General features: G+C 37.2%; 1 protein-coding gene across 8 annotated transcripts in view; it reads left to right on the top strand.

The window, feature by feature from the left end:
• Positions 1–15,828, top strand: part of CYREN (cell cycle regulator of NHEJ) — a 102,781-nt gene that overhangs the window by 19,457 nt on the left and 67,496 nt on the right. The gene's annotated exons all lie outside the window — the stretch shown is intronic.

Here is a 15,828-nt window from a genome sequence, read left to right as displayed (position 1 = left end):
GTGTCTTGATTATATCACACCACAATTCCAGAAAGGAAGCTGGCCAAGACACTCTCAAGACTCCTAATGTTTTAAACCAAGATAAATACAACCTAGAATCTTACTAAGAAGGGACCCTCAAGATCATCTGGTCTGAGATCCCAGACCGAGGTCACCACTGGGGAAGAAGTTATACAACTGTCCCCTCCTTTTCGGAAATCAGCCTTGTAGGATGACTGGGTATCCCTGGACACAAAACCTTGTCGTCTTAGTGTCCTCACCAGGGTGTTTAGGCCCATGCTGGAACAGCTGGAATATCTTATTTCAAAATAAGAGCAGACCGGAGCTTTTATTTTTGTAATCATAGGGGCTCCTAGCCAGAGTTTAAAAATTGCTTTCTATGCTCACATGACCAGCTGGAAATTCCAATTTGGGGTTAAGCTCGGTTAAGTCAGTAGACAGCTACCTAGTAATATTGCTGAATCCTTCAGGGTTCCTCTTCCCCTCCCTGGCCTTCCCTCAAAGGAGTTCTTTGAACTGCTACATTTTTTCCCCTTTGTAGTTCTTTTAAACTCAAACCCTAGAAAGAGGTGATGTAGGTGATGTGATCTAATAGGAAGGAAGAACAGAAACTCTGGGATCAAGGAGCTCTGCTACAGATTAGTAAATTATTTAACCTCTCTGAGCATCAGGGTCTCATGTGTAAAATGGAAACAATACCTACTTTGCATGGCTGTTGTGGAAATTGGAGATAATGTATGAAGGTTCTTAGTACAGTACTGGGCACACAGTAATGGTAGCTGTTATTAAAAGCAGAATTTCTGAATATCTTGTCTAGCCTTCATAATAATGCCTTCAAGGCAGAGATAAAATTAATTTTTTGGTACTGGTATAAACTAGTCACGCTGAAACCCGAACACTGGTGAATGAAGTGACACAATATAGAAGAGATAGAAGTATACATTTAAGAATTTTATTTCAAGTTAGAATGCACATAGTTTTTAAAGAGTCAAGAATTTGTCAAAGTTTGTTATAGAAAACAGTAGTCCCGCACTAGCACCTTCTTCTTCTCCAGGGTAAGCACCTCGTCTGTTTTACCTGATTCTTTAGGTATTTACCTCTGCTCTGTAAGTAACATGCTGATAATGGTACTTCTTGATTTCTCAGTTTCTGGCATAATCTTTTGACTCTCAACTGTAGAAGATGAAGATGTAGCTTTCTTCTTCCTGACCCATGTGCCACAAGTCCTAATTCCCTCTTCCAAATTGGTTATTATTTTGTTTAAATTGGTACTCAGTGTCTACAATATTATAACTGTGTAAATACCATATATAGTAGCTGAGCCACACAGAAAATGATAATTTCTTTCATTTCCTGCATAATTTTTTGTCTTTTTCTGGAGATGATACTCACCTTAACTTTTTGTTTGTTTGCGTGGTTTTCTGTGTACTTAACACTAACCCAACCCTTAAATCTTCATAATATCTTTTTTCAAGGAATTTGTAGGCATGGTACTTGATCTCTTCCCAAGATAGTCTCCCCTGGAGCCTTCCCAACAAGTCTGGGCTGATACACAGCTGTCATCCTGGTATTTCATTTCACTACCACCATCCTGGGGTTCTCATTGCCTCTGTCCAATGTTGGATCTCATATTTCCTGTGTCAGAAGCTTTTCTTGATCTATTCTTTTTTTTTTTTTTTTTGGCGGTACGCGGGCCTCTCACTGCTGTGGCCTCTCCCGTTGCGGAGCACAGGCTCCGGACGCGCAGGCTCAGCGGCCATGGCTCACGGGCCCAGCCGCTCCGCGGCATGTGGGATTCTCCCGGACGGGAGCACGAACCCGCGTCCCCTGCATCGGCAGGTGGACTTTCAACCACTGCACCACCAGGGAAGCCCTCTTGATCTATTCTTTATTCTATTCTTAAATTTGATCAAAGCTAGAAGAGTATAGAATTTTAGGTTAAAAATAATTTGCCTTTATAATTTTGAAAGTCTTGTTCCATTCCATCTAGCTTTCACTAGAAGTTGAGAAGTTTAGAGCCATTCTGCTTTCTAGCTTCCAAAATGGCCTCTTCTCCTAGTCTCATCCTTGTAGCTTTGTCTTAAAATATAAAATTGTTATTTTAGTAGGTTTCTGAGAAGGAGCATGTGTGTCCTTCTCAAAAGGATTAAAAAAAAAGGATAAATATGTGTCTAAATATGTGTCCAGTTTGCCATTTTTTACTGAAAGTCTAATTTTTTTTTTTTAAACCCTTGGAGGGCTCTCTTTAGCTGTCTCTTTCACTGGTTCCCTCTGACAACATAGTGGTCCTCTAGTAGAGTTTGTCGCTCTTACCAAGCTACTAGCCTCCTCTTAATTGCTAACCCCCAAATCTCTGTTGTTTTTGACAGCACCCTTAGGCTTGAGCTTCTCCACATTCTGTTCCAAACAAATCAGTATAGGCAGGGAGAACTTCAGAGCTCTTAGTTCTTATGGAATGCCTCTCCTCCTGGGGCAAACTCTCTGAGCCACAGCTGTGGAGCTGGGGGTGGAGGCAGCGATCCACTTCTAGAGCCACACCTCTGCTTTTTGAGTGTGGTGCTGGGTAGGGCGGTAGCCGCTGGTCTTTTTACCCTGCATGGAACCTCCACCCTATGAACAAGCTTGGGCAAAGGTGACTGGGACTCCAGCTTCTTGGCCTGCTGTATCTGGGGAAGAGCCTTTGTCTTGTCCTCCACCCAGCCCTCTGGTTGGGTGGAGGACAGGAGGCTCTGACCTCTTTCTTGGTTGTACTTTCCTGGAATTTAGCCTCTGAAATAAAGGTAGGGGCATGAGAAATGCTAGCAGCCTGCCTTGCCTGGGGAGATACCATAGCCCTTGACTGGGAGCTGTGGGAGTGCTATTCCTGTGTCCTTGGTCACACACTTGGGAGAGTGGAGTTTCCCTCATGCTGAACTGGGGTGAAGGGAGAAATGGGTTGTGGCTTAAGTGCCACAAACTCTCACTGCTCTTACTGAGATTTGGTAGATTTTCTTGAATAAATGTTTCTTCGCTTGTTGTGTGCCCTTAGGACAATTTCTAAAAACTTTAATTTTTTTAAAAAAAACCAGTTTTGGTATTCTCACTGGGGAGTGGATGGAGGATTTTCTCAGGTTGCAGTTCTAGAACTGGATTTGTGCCCCTTTATTGTTTTTTAAAGGGAAAAGTTTTAACTTCATATAATCTAAAGACATTAGATAGCAAAGAGTATCATGAACAAATGCGAAATGACAAATTTCAGAAAATTACAAAATAAGAAACAATAACACAATCAGGATATTGCCATAGATATAGTCAGGATACAGAACAGTCCCCTCATGTTTCCCTTTTACTGTCATACCTACTTTCCTCCTTCCTCATCCCCTCCTTAATTCCTGCCAATCAGTCTGTTGTCCAAATTACATAATTTTGTTATTTCGAGAATGTGGTTACCATATGTAACCTTTTGCGATTGGCTTTTTTCACCCAGCATGACTCTCTGGAGACTCATCCAGGTTGTTTTGTGTATCAGTAGTTCATTCCTCATTATTGCTGAGTAGTAGTTCATGGCATGGATGTACCAGTTTGTTTAATGATTCATCCATTGAAGGACATAAGGATTGTTGCCATTTTATCGCTGTTACAAGTAGAGCTGCTATAAACATTTGTGTGTAGGTTTGTGAACATAAGTCTTCATTCCTCTGGGATTAATGCTCAGGAGAGCTATTGCTGGGTCATATGGTTGTTATATATTTGGTTTTAAAGAAACTGCCAAGCTATTTTCCAGAGTGACTGTACCATTTTAAATTCCCACCAGCAGTATGTGAGTAACCCAGTTTCTTTGCATCCTCATCGGCATTTGGTGCTCACTATTTTTTATTATAGCCATTCTGATACGAGTGTGGTGATATCTCATTGTGGTTTTAATTGCATTTCCCTAATGGCTAATGATGTGGAACATCTTTTCATGGCTTATGTGCCATCTGTATATTCTGTATGGTGAAATATCAATTCATGTCTTTTGCCCATTTTCTAAATGAACTATTTGTTTTCTTACTGTTGAGATTTTTTTCCTACTTGTGTGTTTTATGTTATTTTTTTATTATTATTTTATTTTTATTTTTTAAATTGAAGTATAGTTGATTTACAGTGTGTTAGTTTCTGGTGCACAGAAAGTGATTCAGTTATACATATATATATTGTTTTAATCTTTTTTATTATGGTTTATTACAGAATATTGAATATAGTTCCTTGTGCTATACAGTAGGACCTTATTGTTTATTTATTTTATATATAGTAGTTTGTATCTGCTAATCTCAAACTCCTAATTTATCTCTCCCCCACTCCCTTTCCACTTTGGCAACCGTAAGTTTGTTTTCTGTGTCTGTGACTCTAGTTCTCTTTCATTTGTATCATTTTAGATTCTACATATAAGTGATATCACATGGTATTTGTCTTACTCTTCCTGACTTCACTTAGTATGATAATCTGTAGATCCATCCATGTTGCTGCAAATGGCATTATTTCATGATTTTTATGGCTGAGTAATATTCCATTGTATATATGTACCACATCTCCTTTATCCATTCATCTATTGATGGACATTGGGTTGCTTCCATGTCTTGGCTGTTTTAAATAGTGTTGCTCTGAATATTGGGGTGCATGTATCTTTTCAAATTAGACTTTTCTCTGGATATATGCCCAGGAGTGAGATTGCTGGATCATATGGCAGCTCAATTTTTAGTTTTTTAAGGAACCTCCATACTGTTTTCCATTGTGGCTGCACCAATTTACATTCCCACCAACAGTGTAGGAGAGTTCCTGTTTTCTCCACACCTTCTCCAGCATTTATTATTTGTAGGCTTTTTTGATTAGTATGTGTCTTGGTGTGTTCCTCCTTGGGTTTATATTGTATGGGACTCTCCGTGCTTCCTGGACTTGGGTGACTATTTCCTTTCCCGTGTTAGGGAGGTTTTTGACTATAATTTCATCAAATATTTTCTCGGGCCCTTTCTCTTTTTCTTCTTCTTTTGGGACCCCTATAATTCAAATGTTGGTGCATTTAATATTGTCCCAGAGGTCTTTGAGGCTGTCCTCATTTCTTTTTGTTCTTTTTTCTTTATTCTGTTCCATGGCAGAGATTTCCACCATTCTGTCTTCTAGGTCATTTATCTGTTCTGCCTCAGTTATTCTGCTATTGCTTCCTTCTAGTCTATTTTTAATTTCAGTTATTGTATTGTTCATCTGTGTTTTATTATTTGTAGACTTTTAAATGATGGCCATTCTAACTGGTGTGAGGTAATACCTCATTGTGCTTTTGATTTGCATTTCTCTAATAGCATAGTTGAGCATCTTTTCATGTGCTTATTGGCCATCTGTATGTTTTCTTTGGAGAAATGTCTATTCAGGTTTTCTGCACATTTTTTGATTTGGTTGTTTTTTTGATATTGAGCTGTATGAGATGTTTGTATATTTTGGAAATTAAGCCCTTGTTGGTTGCATCATTTGCAAATATTTTCTCCCAGTTTGCATGTTGTCTTTTTGTTCATTGTTTCCTTTGCTGTACAAAAGCTGATAAGTTTAAGTCCCATTGTTTATTTTTGCTTTTATTTCTATTGCCTTGGGAGACTGACCTAAGAAAACATTGCTACAATTTTATGTCAGAGAATGTTTTGCCTGTGTTCTCTTCTAGTAGTTTTATGGTGTCATTGTCTTATATTTAAGTCTTTAAGCCATTTTGAGTTTATTTTTGTGTAGGGTATGAGGGAGTGTTCTAACTTCATTGATTTACATTTGGCTCTCCAGCTTTCCCAACACCACTTGCTAAAGAGACTGTCTTTTCTCCATTGTATATTCTTGCCTCCTTTGTTGAAGATTAATTGACCCTAGGTGTATAGATTTATTTCTGGGCTCTCTTTTCTATTGATTCATATGTATGTTTTTGTGCCAATACCATACTGTTTTGATAACTGTAGCTTTGTAGTATTGTCTGAAGTCTGGGAAGGCAGTACCTCCAGCTTTGTTCTTTATCCACAGGATTGCTTTGGCAAGTCTGGGTCTTTTATGGTTCCATATAAATTTTAGGATTATTTGTCCTAGTTTTGTCAAAAATGTCATGAGTAATTTGATAGACATCACATTAAATCTGTAAATTGCTTTGGGTAGTATGGCCATTTTAACAATATGAATTCTTCCAATCCAAGAGCATGGAATATTTTTCCATTGCTTTGAATCATCTTCAGTTCCCTTTATCTATGTTTTATAGTTCTCAGTGTATAGGTCTTTCTTCTTCTTGGTCAGGTTTATTCCTATGTATTTTTTTTTTTTTTTGATGTGATTCTAAATGGGTTTTTTTTTTTTTACTTCTGGTACTTCATTGTTAGTGTAAAGAAATGCAACCGATTTCTGTATGTTAATCTTGTATCCTGCTACCTTGTTGAATTTGTTTATCAGTTCTAATAGTTTTTGTGTGGAGTCTTTAGGGTTTTCTATATATAGTAGCATGTCATCTTGCATATAATGACAATTTTACTCTTCCTTTCCAATTTGAATATCTTTTATTTCTTGTCTGATTGCTGTGACTAGGACTTCCACTATTATGTTGAATAGAAGTGGTGAGAGTGGGCATCCTTGTCTTGTTTCAGATTTTAACAGGAAGGCTTTCAGCTTTTCACCGTTGAGTATTATATTGGCTTGGGTTTATCATAAATGGCTTTTATTATGTTGAGATATGTTCGCTTTGTACCACTTTGGTGAGAGTTTCTATCATGAATGGATGTTGAATTTTATCAAATGATTTTTCTGCATCTATTGAGATGATCGTGTGCTTTTGTCTTTTCTTTTGTTGATGTCGTGTATCACATTGATTGATTTGTATATGTTGAACCCTCCTTGTGACCCTGGGATGAATGTAGCTTGATTATGGTGTGTGACATTTTTTATGTGTTGTTGGATTTGTTTGCTGATATTTCGTTGAGGATTTTTGCATCTACATTCATCAAAGATATTGTCCTATAATGTTCTTTTTCAGTAGTGTCTTTGTCTGGTTTTGGTATTAGGGTGATGGTGGCTTCATAGAATGACTTTGGAACTGATCCATCCTCTTTGATCTTTTGGAAGAGTTTGAGAAGGATCAGTGTAAGTTCTTCTTTGTACATTTGGTAGAATTCCCCTCTGAAGCCATCTGGTCCTGGACTTTTGATTTCTTCTTCTTCTTCCTTTTTTTTTTTTTTGGCCACACAGTGCAGCTTGTGGGATCTTAGTTCCCCAACCAGGGATCAAACTTGGGCCCACATGTCGAAGTGATAGCACCAAGTTCTAACCACTGGACCACCAGGGAATTCCTATCTATTTCTTCTTGATTCAGTTGTGGTGGGCTGTATGTTTCTATGGACTTGTCCATTTTTTTCTAGGTTGTCCAATTTGTTGGCATACAATTGTTTATAGTATTCATTTATGGTTTCTTTGTATTTCTGTGGTATCAGTTGTTATTTCTCCTCTTTCATTTCTTATTTTGTTTATTTGGGTCCTCTCTCTTTTCTTCTTGGTGAGCGTGGCCAGAGGTTTGTCAGTTTTGTTTACCTTTTCAAATAACCAGCTCTTGGTTTTATTGATTTTTTTTTTCTTTTTTGTTTCTATTTTATTTATTTCCTCTCTGGTCTTTATTATTCTCTTTCTTTTGCTGACTTTTAGGTTTTGTTTGTTCCTCTTTTTTCTAATTCTTTTAGGTAATAGGATAGGTGTTTATTTGATCATTTTTCCTGATTTTTCTTGTTTTCTGAGGAAGGCCTATATTGCAATGAACTTCCCTCTAAAGACTGCTTTTGCTGCATCCCATAGATTTCGTATGGTTGTGTTTTCATTGTAATTTGTCTCAAGGTATTTTAAAAATACCTATTTGATTTCATTGTTGACCCATTGGTTTCTTTTGTAGCATGTTGTTTAGTCTCCATGTAATTGTTTCTTTCTCATTTCTTTCTGTGGTTGATTTCTAGTTTCATACCATTGTGGTCAGAAAAGATGCTTGAAATAATTTCTATCCTCTTAAATTTGTTGAGCCTTGTTTTGTATCCTAGTATGTGGTCAGTCCTGGAGAATGTTCCATGTGCACTTGAAAAGAATGTGTATTCTGTGTGTGTGTGTGTGTGTGTGTGTGTGTGTGTGTGTGTGGATGTAATGTCCTGAAAAATGTCAATTATGTCTAACTGTTCTATTGTATCATTTAGAATCTCTGTTGCCTTATTGGTTTGATGTTTGGAAGATATGTCCATTGATGGCAGTGGGGTATTAAAGTATCCTACTATTATTGTATCCCTGTCAATTTCTTACTTTATGTCTGTTAGTATTTGTTTTATGTATTTAGGTGCTCCTATGTAGGGTGCATGTATGTTAAAGAGTGCAATATCCTCTTCTTGTATTGATCCCTTTATCATTATATAATGTCCTTTATTGCCTTTCTTTATAGCCTTTGTTTTAAAGTCTATTTTGTCTGATATGAGTATTGCTACCCTTGTTTTCTTGTCATTTCCATTTACATGAAATTTCCTTTTCCATCACCTCACTTTAATCTGTGTGTGTCTTTCACCCTAAAGTGAGCTTTTGTAGGCAGCATATTATAGGTTATGTTTTATTATTCAGTCTGCCACTCTGTGTCTTTTGATTGGAGCATTTAGTCTATTGACATTTAAGCTACTTTTAAAAAAGATTTTCTATTATTTATTTATTTTTGGCGGCATGCGGGATCTTCGTTGAGGCACGTGGGATCTTTCGTTGTGGCACGCAGGCTTCTCACTAGTTGTGGCGTGCAGGTTTTCTCTCTCTAGTTATGGCATGCAGGCTCCAGGGTGAGTGGGCTCTGTAGTTGTGGCGCGCGGGTTCGAGAGTGCATGGGCTCTGTAGTTTGCGGCATGCAGGCTCTCTAGTTGAGGCCCAGGAGCTCAGTAGTTGTGGTGCGTGGGCTTAGTTGCCCTGCGGCATGTGGGATCTTAGTTCTCTGACTAGCGATCAAACCCACGTCCCCTGCATTGGAAGGCGATTCTTTACCACTGGACGACCAGGGAAGTCCCTAAGGTAATTATTGATAGTTATGAATTTACTGCCATTTTAAACCTTGTTTTCCAGTTGATTTTGTATTTCTTCTTTATTCCTTTCTTTTTCTTTTTGTTTTTCCTTTTGGGGTTTGATGGTTTTCTTTTATATTATGCTTTTGCTCTATTCTTTTTGGTTTTTGTGAATATATTTTATGTTTTTGATTTGTGGTTACCCTGATTTTCAAGAATGTTAACCCATTACTATATCTACTTGCTTTAGACTGGTAGTCATATAGGCTCAAATACAATCTCAGAAAAAATCTACATTTTCTTACTTCTCTCCCCCACATTCTATGATTTTGATGTCCTCTTACATCTTCATATTGATCCTTTTGCTATTCATTGTAGTTATAATCACTTTCACATATACAAATTAAAAAAGTTTTTTTCTATTTAATCTGTATACTGGCTTATTTAAGTGATTTATTTTCTAGTTGTGTTTATCTCTTTCCTATAGATTCTTACTTCTTTTCTATTTAGAGAAGGTCTTTCAATATTTCTTTTAGCATAGGTTTAGTATTATTCTAATTTTTGCCTGTCTCAGAAATTTTTTTTTCCCCTTTGGATTTTAAATTTTTCTTTCTTTCTTTTAACATCTTTATTGGTATAATTGCTTTACAATGTTGTGTTAATTTCTGCTTATGACAAAGTGAATCAGCTACATGCATACATATACCCCCATATCCCCTCCCTCTTGCGTCTCTCTCCCACCCTCCCTATCCCACCCCTCTAGGTGGTCACAAAGCACTGAGCTGATCCCCCTGTGCTATGAGGCTGCTTCCCACTAGCTATCTATTTTACATTTGGTATTTATATATGTCAATGCCACTCTCTCACTTCATCCCAGCTTATCCTTCCCCCTCCCCATGTCCAGTCCATTCTTTATGTTTGCATCTTTATTCCTGTCCTGCCCCTAGATTCTTTAGAACCTTTTTTTTTTTTAGATTCCATATATATGTGTTAGCATATGGTATTTGTTTTGCTGACTTACTTCACTCTGTATGACAGACTCTAGGTCCATCCACCTCACTACAAATAACTCAATTGCGTTTCTTTTTATGGCTGAGTAATATTCCATTGTATTTATGTGCCACATCTTCTTTATCCATTCATCTGTCGATGGACACTTAGGTTGCTTCCATGCCCTGGCTATTGTAAATAGAGCTGCATGAATATTGTGGTACATGACTCTTTGAATTACGGTTTTCTCAGGGTATGTGCCCAGTATTGGGATTGCTATGGTAGTTCTATTTTTAGTTTTATAAGGAACCTCCATATTGTACTCCATAGTGGCTGTATCAATATACATTCCCACCAACAGTGCAAGAGGGTTCCCTTTTCTCCACACCCTCTCCAGCACTTATTGTTAGTAGATTTTTTGATGATGGCCATTCTGACCGGTGTGAGTTGATACCTCATTGTAGTTTTGATTTGCAATTCTCTAATGATTAGTGATGTTGAGCATTCTTTCATGGGTTTGTTGGCTATCTGTATATCTTCTTTGGAGAAATGTCTGTTTAGGTCTTCTGCCCATTTTTGGATTGGGTTGTTTGCTTTTTTGATATTGAGCTGCATGAGCTGCTTGTAAATTTTGGAGATTAATCCTTTGTCAGTTGCTTCATTTGCAAATATTTTCTCCCATTCTGAGGGTTGTCTTTTCATCTTGTTTATGGTTTCCTTTGCTGTGCAAAAGCTTTTATGTTTCATTAGGTCCCATTTGCTTATTTTTGTTTTTATTTCCATTTGTCTAGGAGGTGGGTCAGAAAGGATCTTGCTGTGATTTATGTTATAGAGTGTTCTGCCTATGTTTTCCTCTAAGAGTTTTATAGTGTCTGGTCTTACGTTTTGGTCTCTAATCCATTTTGAGTTTATTTTTGTGCATGGTGTTAGGGAGTGTTCTAAATTCATTCTTTTACATGTAGCTGTCCAGTTTTCCTAGCACCACTTATAGAAGAGGCTGTCTTTTCTCCACTGTATATTCTTGCCTCCTTTATCAAAGATAAGGTGACCATATGTGTGTGGGTTTATCTCTGGGCTCCCTATCCAGTTCTGTATTTCTGTTTCTGTGCCAGTACCATACTGTCTGATTATTTTAGCTTTGGAGTATAGTCTGAAGTCAGGGAGCCTGATTCCTCCAGCTCCGTTTTTCTTTCTCAAGATTGCTTTGGCTATTCGGGGTCTTTTGTGTTTCCATACAAATTGTGAAATTTTTTGTTCTAGTTCTGTGAAAAATGCCATTGGTAGTTTGATAGGGATTGTATGAATCTGTAGATTGCTTTGGGTAGTGGAGTCATTTTCACAATGTTGATTCTTCCAATCCAAGAACATGGTATATCTCTCTATCTGTTTGTGTCATCTTTAATTTCTTTCATCAGTGTCTTATAGTTTTCTGCATACAGATCTTTTGTCTCCTTAGGTAGGGTTATTCCCAGGTATTTTATTCTTTTTGTTGCAGTGGTAAATGGGAGGGTTTACCTAATTTCTCTTTCAGATATATCATCATTAGTGTATAGGAATGCAAGAGATTTCTGTGCATTAATTTTGTACCCTCCTACTTTACAAAATTCATTGATTAGCTCTCGTAGTTTTCTGGTAGCATCTTTAGGATTCTCTATGGGTAGTATCATGTCATCTGCAAACAGTGACAGTTTTACTTCTTCTTTTCCGATTTGGATTCCTTTTATTTCTTTTTCTTCTCTGATTGCTGTGGCTAAGACTTCCAAAACTATGTTGAATAATAGTGGTGAGAGTGGGCAACTTTGTCTTGTTCCTGATCTTAGTGGAAATGGTTTCAGTTTTTCACCATTGAGAACGATGTTGGCTGTGGGTTTGTCATATATGGTCTTTATTATATTGAGGTAAGTTCCCTCTATGCCTACTTTCTGGAGGGTTTTTATCATAAATAGTTGTTAAATTTTGTCAAAAGCTTTTTCTTCATCTGTTGAGATTATCTTATGGTTTTTATCGTTCCATTTGTTGATATGGTGTATCACATTGATTGATTTGCATATATTGAAGAATCCTTGCATTCCTGGAATAAACCCCACTTGATCATGGTGTATGATCCTTTCAGTGTGCTCTTGGATTCTGTTTGCTAATATTTTGTGGAGGATTTTTGCATCTATGTTCATCAGTGATATTGGCCTGTAGTTTTCTTTCTTTGTGACATCTTTGTCTGGTTTTCATATCAGGGTGATGGTGGCCTCATAGAATGAGTTTGGGAGTGTTCCTCCCTCTTCTATATTTTGGAAGAGTTTTAGAAGGTTAGGTGTTAGCTCTTCTCTAAATGTTTGATAGGATTTGCTTGTGAAGCCATCTGGTCCTGGGCTTTTGTTTGTTAGAAGATTTTTAATCACAGTGTCAATTTCAGTGCTTGTGAATGGTGTGTTTATATTTTCTGTTTCTTCCTGGTTCAGTTTTGGAAGGTGGTGCTTTTCTAAGAATTTGTCCATTTCTTCCAGGTTGTCCATTTTATTGGCATATAGTTGCTTGTAGTAATCTCTCATGATCCTTTGTATTTCTGTAGTGTCAGTTGTTACTTCTCCTTTTTCATTTCTAATTCTGTGATTTGAATCTTCTCTCTTTTTTTCTTGATGAGTCTGGCTAATGGTTTATCAATTTTGTTTATCTTCTGAAAGAACCAGCTTTTAGTTTTATTGATCTTTGCTATCATTTCCTTCATTTCTTTTTCATTTATTTCTAATCTGATCTTTATAGTTTCTTTCCTTCTGCTAACTTTGAGGCTGTTTTTGTTCTTCTTTCTCTCATTGTTTTAGGTGTAAGTTGGTTGTTTTTTTGAGATCTGTCTTGTTTCTTGAGGTACGAGTGTATTGCTATGAACTTCCCTCTTAGAACTGCTTTTGCTGCATCCCATAGGTTTTGGGTCATCGTGTTTTCATTGTCATTTGTTTCTAGGTATTTTTTGATTTCCTCTTTGATTTCTTCAGTGATCTCTTGGTTAGTTAGTAGCGTATTTTTTAGCCTCCATGTGTTTGTATTTTTTAGTTTTTTTCCTATAATTGATATCTAGTCTCATAGCATTGTGGGCAGAAAGGATACCTGATACTATTTCAGTTTTCTTAAATTTACCAAGGCTTGATTTGTGACCCAAGATATGACCTATCCTGGAGAATGTTCCATGAGCACTTGAGAGGAATGTGTATTCTGTTGTTTTTGGATGGAATGTCCTTTATATATCAGTTAAGTCCATCTTGTTTAATATGTCATATAAAGCTTGTGTTTCCTTATTTATTTTCATTTTGGATGCTCTGTCCATTGGTGAAAGTGGGGTGTTAAAGTCCCCTACTATGATTGTGTTACTGTCGATTTCCCCTTTTATGGTTGTTAGCATTTGCCTTATGTATTGAGGTGCTCCTATGTTGTGTGCATAAATATTTACAATTGTTTTATCTTCTTGTTGTATTGATCCCTTGATCATTATGTAGTGTCCTTCTTTGTCTCTTGTAATAGTGTTTGTTGTAAAGTCAATTTTGTCTATGAGAATTGCTACTCCAGCTTTCTTTTGATTTCCATTTGCATGGAATATCTTTTTCCATCCCCTCACTTTCAGTCTGTATGTGTCCCTAGGTCTGAGGTCGGTCTCTTGTAGGCAGCATATATACGGATCTTGTTTTTGTATCCATTCAGCCAGTCTATGTCTTTTGGTTGGAGCATTTAATCCATTTGTATTTCATTACAATACAGTTATTGATAATTATTGATTACCAATCAATTGGTAATACAGTTAATTAATAATTAGTATAATTATCAATTAATTGGTAAGTAACATAATCACCAATATAATTATTGGTAATTATTGATATGTATATTCCTATTCCCATTTTCTTAATTGTTTTGGGTTTGTTTTTGTAGGTCTTTTCCTTCTCTTGTGTTTCCTGCCTAGAGAAGTTCCTTTAGCATTTGTTGTAAAGCTGGTTTGGTGGTGCTGAATTTTCTTAGCTTTTGCTTGTCTGTAAAGGTTTTAATTTCTCCATCGAATCTGAATGAGATCCTTGCTGGGTAGAGTAATCTTGGTTGTAGGTTTTTCCCCTTTCATCACTTTAAATATGTCCTGCTAGTCCCTTCTGTCTTGCAGAGTGTCTGCTGAAAGATCAGTTGTTAACCTTATGGGGATTCCCTTTTATGTTATTTGTTGCTTTTCACTTGCTGCTTTTAATATTTTTTTTGTATTTAATTTTTGATAGTTTGATTAATATGTGTCTTGGCGTGTTTCTCTTTGGATTTATTCTGTATGGGACTCTCTGCACTTCCTGGACTTGATTGACTATTTCCTTTCCCATATTAGGGGAGTTTTCAACTGTAATCTCTTCAAATATTTTTTGAGCCCCGTTTTTTTCTCTTCTTCTTCTGGGACCCCTATAATTTAAATGTTGGTGTTTTTAGTGTTGTCCCAGAGGTCTGTGAGACTGTCCTCAATTCTTTTCATTCTTTTTTCTTTGTTCTCTTCTGCGGTAGTTATTTCTACTATTTTATCTTCTAGGTCACTTACCTGTTCTTCTGCCTCAGTTATTCTGATATTGATTCCTTCTAGAGAATTTTTAATTTCATTTATTGTGTTGTTCATCACTGTTTGTTTGCTCTTTAGTTCTTCTAGTTCCTTGTTAAACATTTCTTGTAGTTTCTCCATTCTATTTCCAAGATTTTTGATCATCTTTACTATCTTTACTCTGAATTCTTTTTTAGGTAGACTGCCTATTTCCTCTTCATTTGTTTGGTCTGGTGGGTTTTTACCTTGGTCCTTCATCTGCTGTGTGTTTTTCTGTCTTCTCATTTTGCTTAACATACTGTGTTTGGGGTCTCCTTTTCACAGGCTGCAGGTTCGTAGTTCCCATTGTTTTTGGTTCTCTCCCCAGTGGGTAAGGTTGGTTCAGTGGCTTGTGTAGGTTTTCTGGTGGAGGGGACTGGTGCCTGCGTTCTGGTGGATGAGTCTGGATCTTGTCTTTCTGGTGGACAGGTCCGCGTCCAGTGGTGTGTTTTGGGGTGTCTGTGACCTTAGTATGATTTTAAGCAGCCTCTCTGCTAATGCGTGGGGTTGTGTTCCTGTCTTGCTAGTTGTTTGGCATGGGGTGTCCAGCACTGTAGCTGGCTGGTCATTGAGTGTAGCTGGGATTAGTGTTGAGATAGATATTTCTGGGAGAGTTTTCGCCATTTGATATTACATGGATCTGGGACGTCTGTGGTGGACCAATGTCCTGAACTCAGTTCCCTCACCTCAGAGGCACAGGTCTGATGCCCAGCCGGAGCACCAAGACCCTGTCATCCACACGGCTCAGAATAAAAGGGAGAAAGAAAGAAAGAGAGGGAGAGGGAGAGGGAGGAAAAATAAAATAATAAAAATAACAAAAAAATAGTTATTAAAAATAAGAAAAAATAAAATGTAATAAAAAAAGAAAGAAGAGAGCAACCAAACCAAAAAACAAATCCACCAATGATAAAAAGTGCTAAAAACTATACAAAAAAAAAAAAAGAACAAAAAACCGCACAGACAGAACCCTAGGACAAATGGTAAAAGCAAAGCTATACAGACAAAAGCACACAAAGAAGCATACAGATGCACACTCACAAAAGGAGAAAAAGGAAAAAAAAAAAAACCATTGCTCCCAAAGTCCACTGCCTGAATTTTGGGATGATTTGTTGTCTATTCATGTATTCCACAGATGCAGGGTACATCAGGTTGATTGTGGAGCTTTAATCCGCTGCTCCTGAGCCTGCTGGGAGAGATTTCCCTTTCTGTTCTTTGTTC

Source organism: Delphinus delphis, chromosome 9, assembly GCF_949987515.2.
Source record: "Delphinus delphis chromosome 9, mDelDel1.2, whole genome shotgun sequence".
In the NCBI taxonomy this organism is placed as follows: domain Eukaryota; kingdom Metazoa; phylum Chordata; class Mammalia; order Artiodactyla; family Delphinidae; genus Delphinus; species Delphinus delphis.
This window is presented reverse-complemented; position numbering and strand designations above follow the sequence as displayed.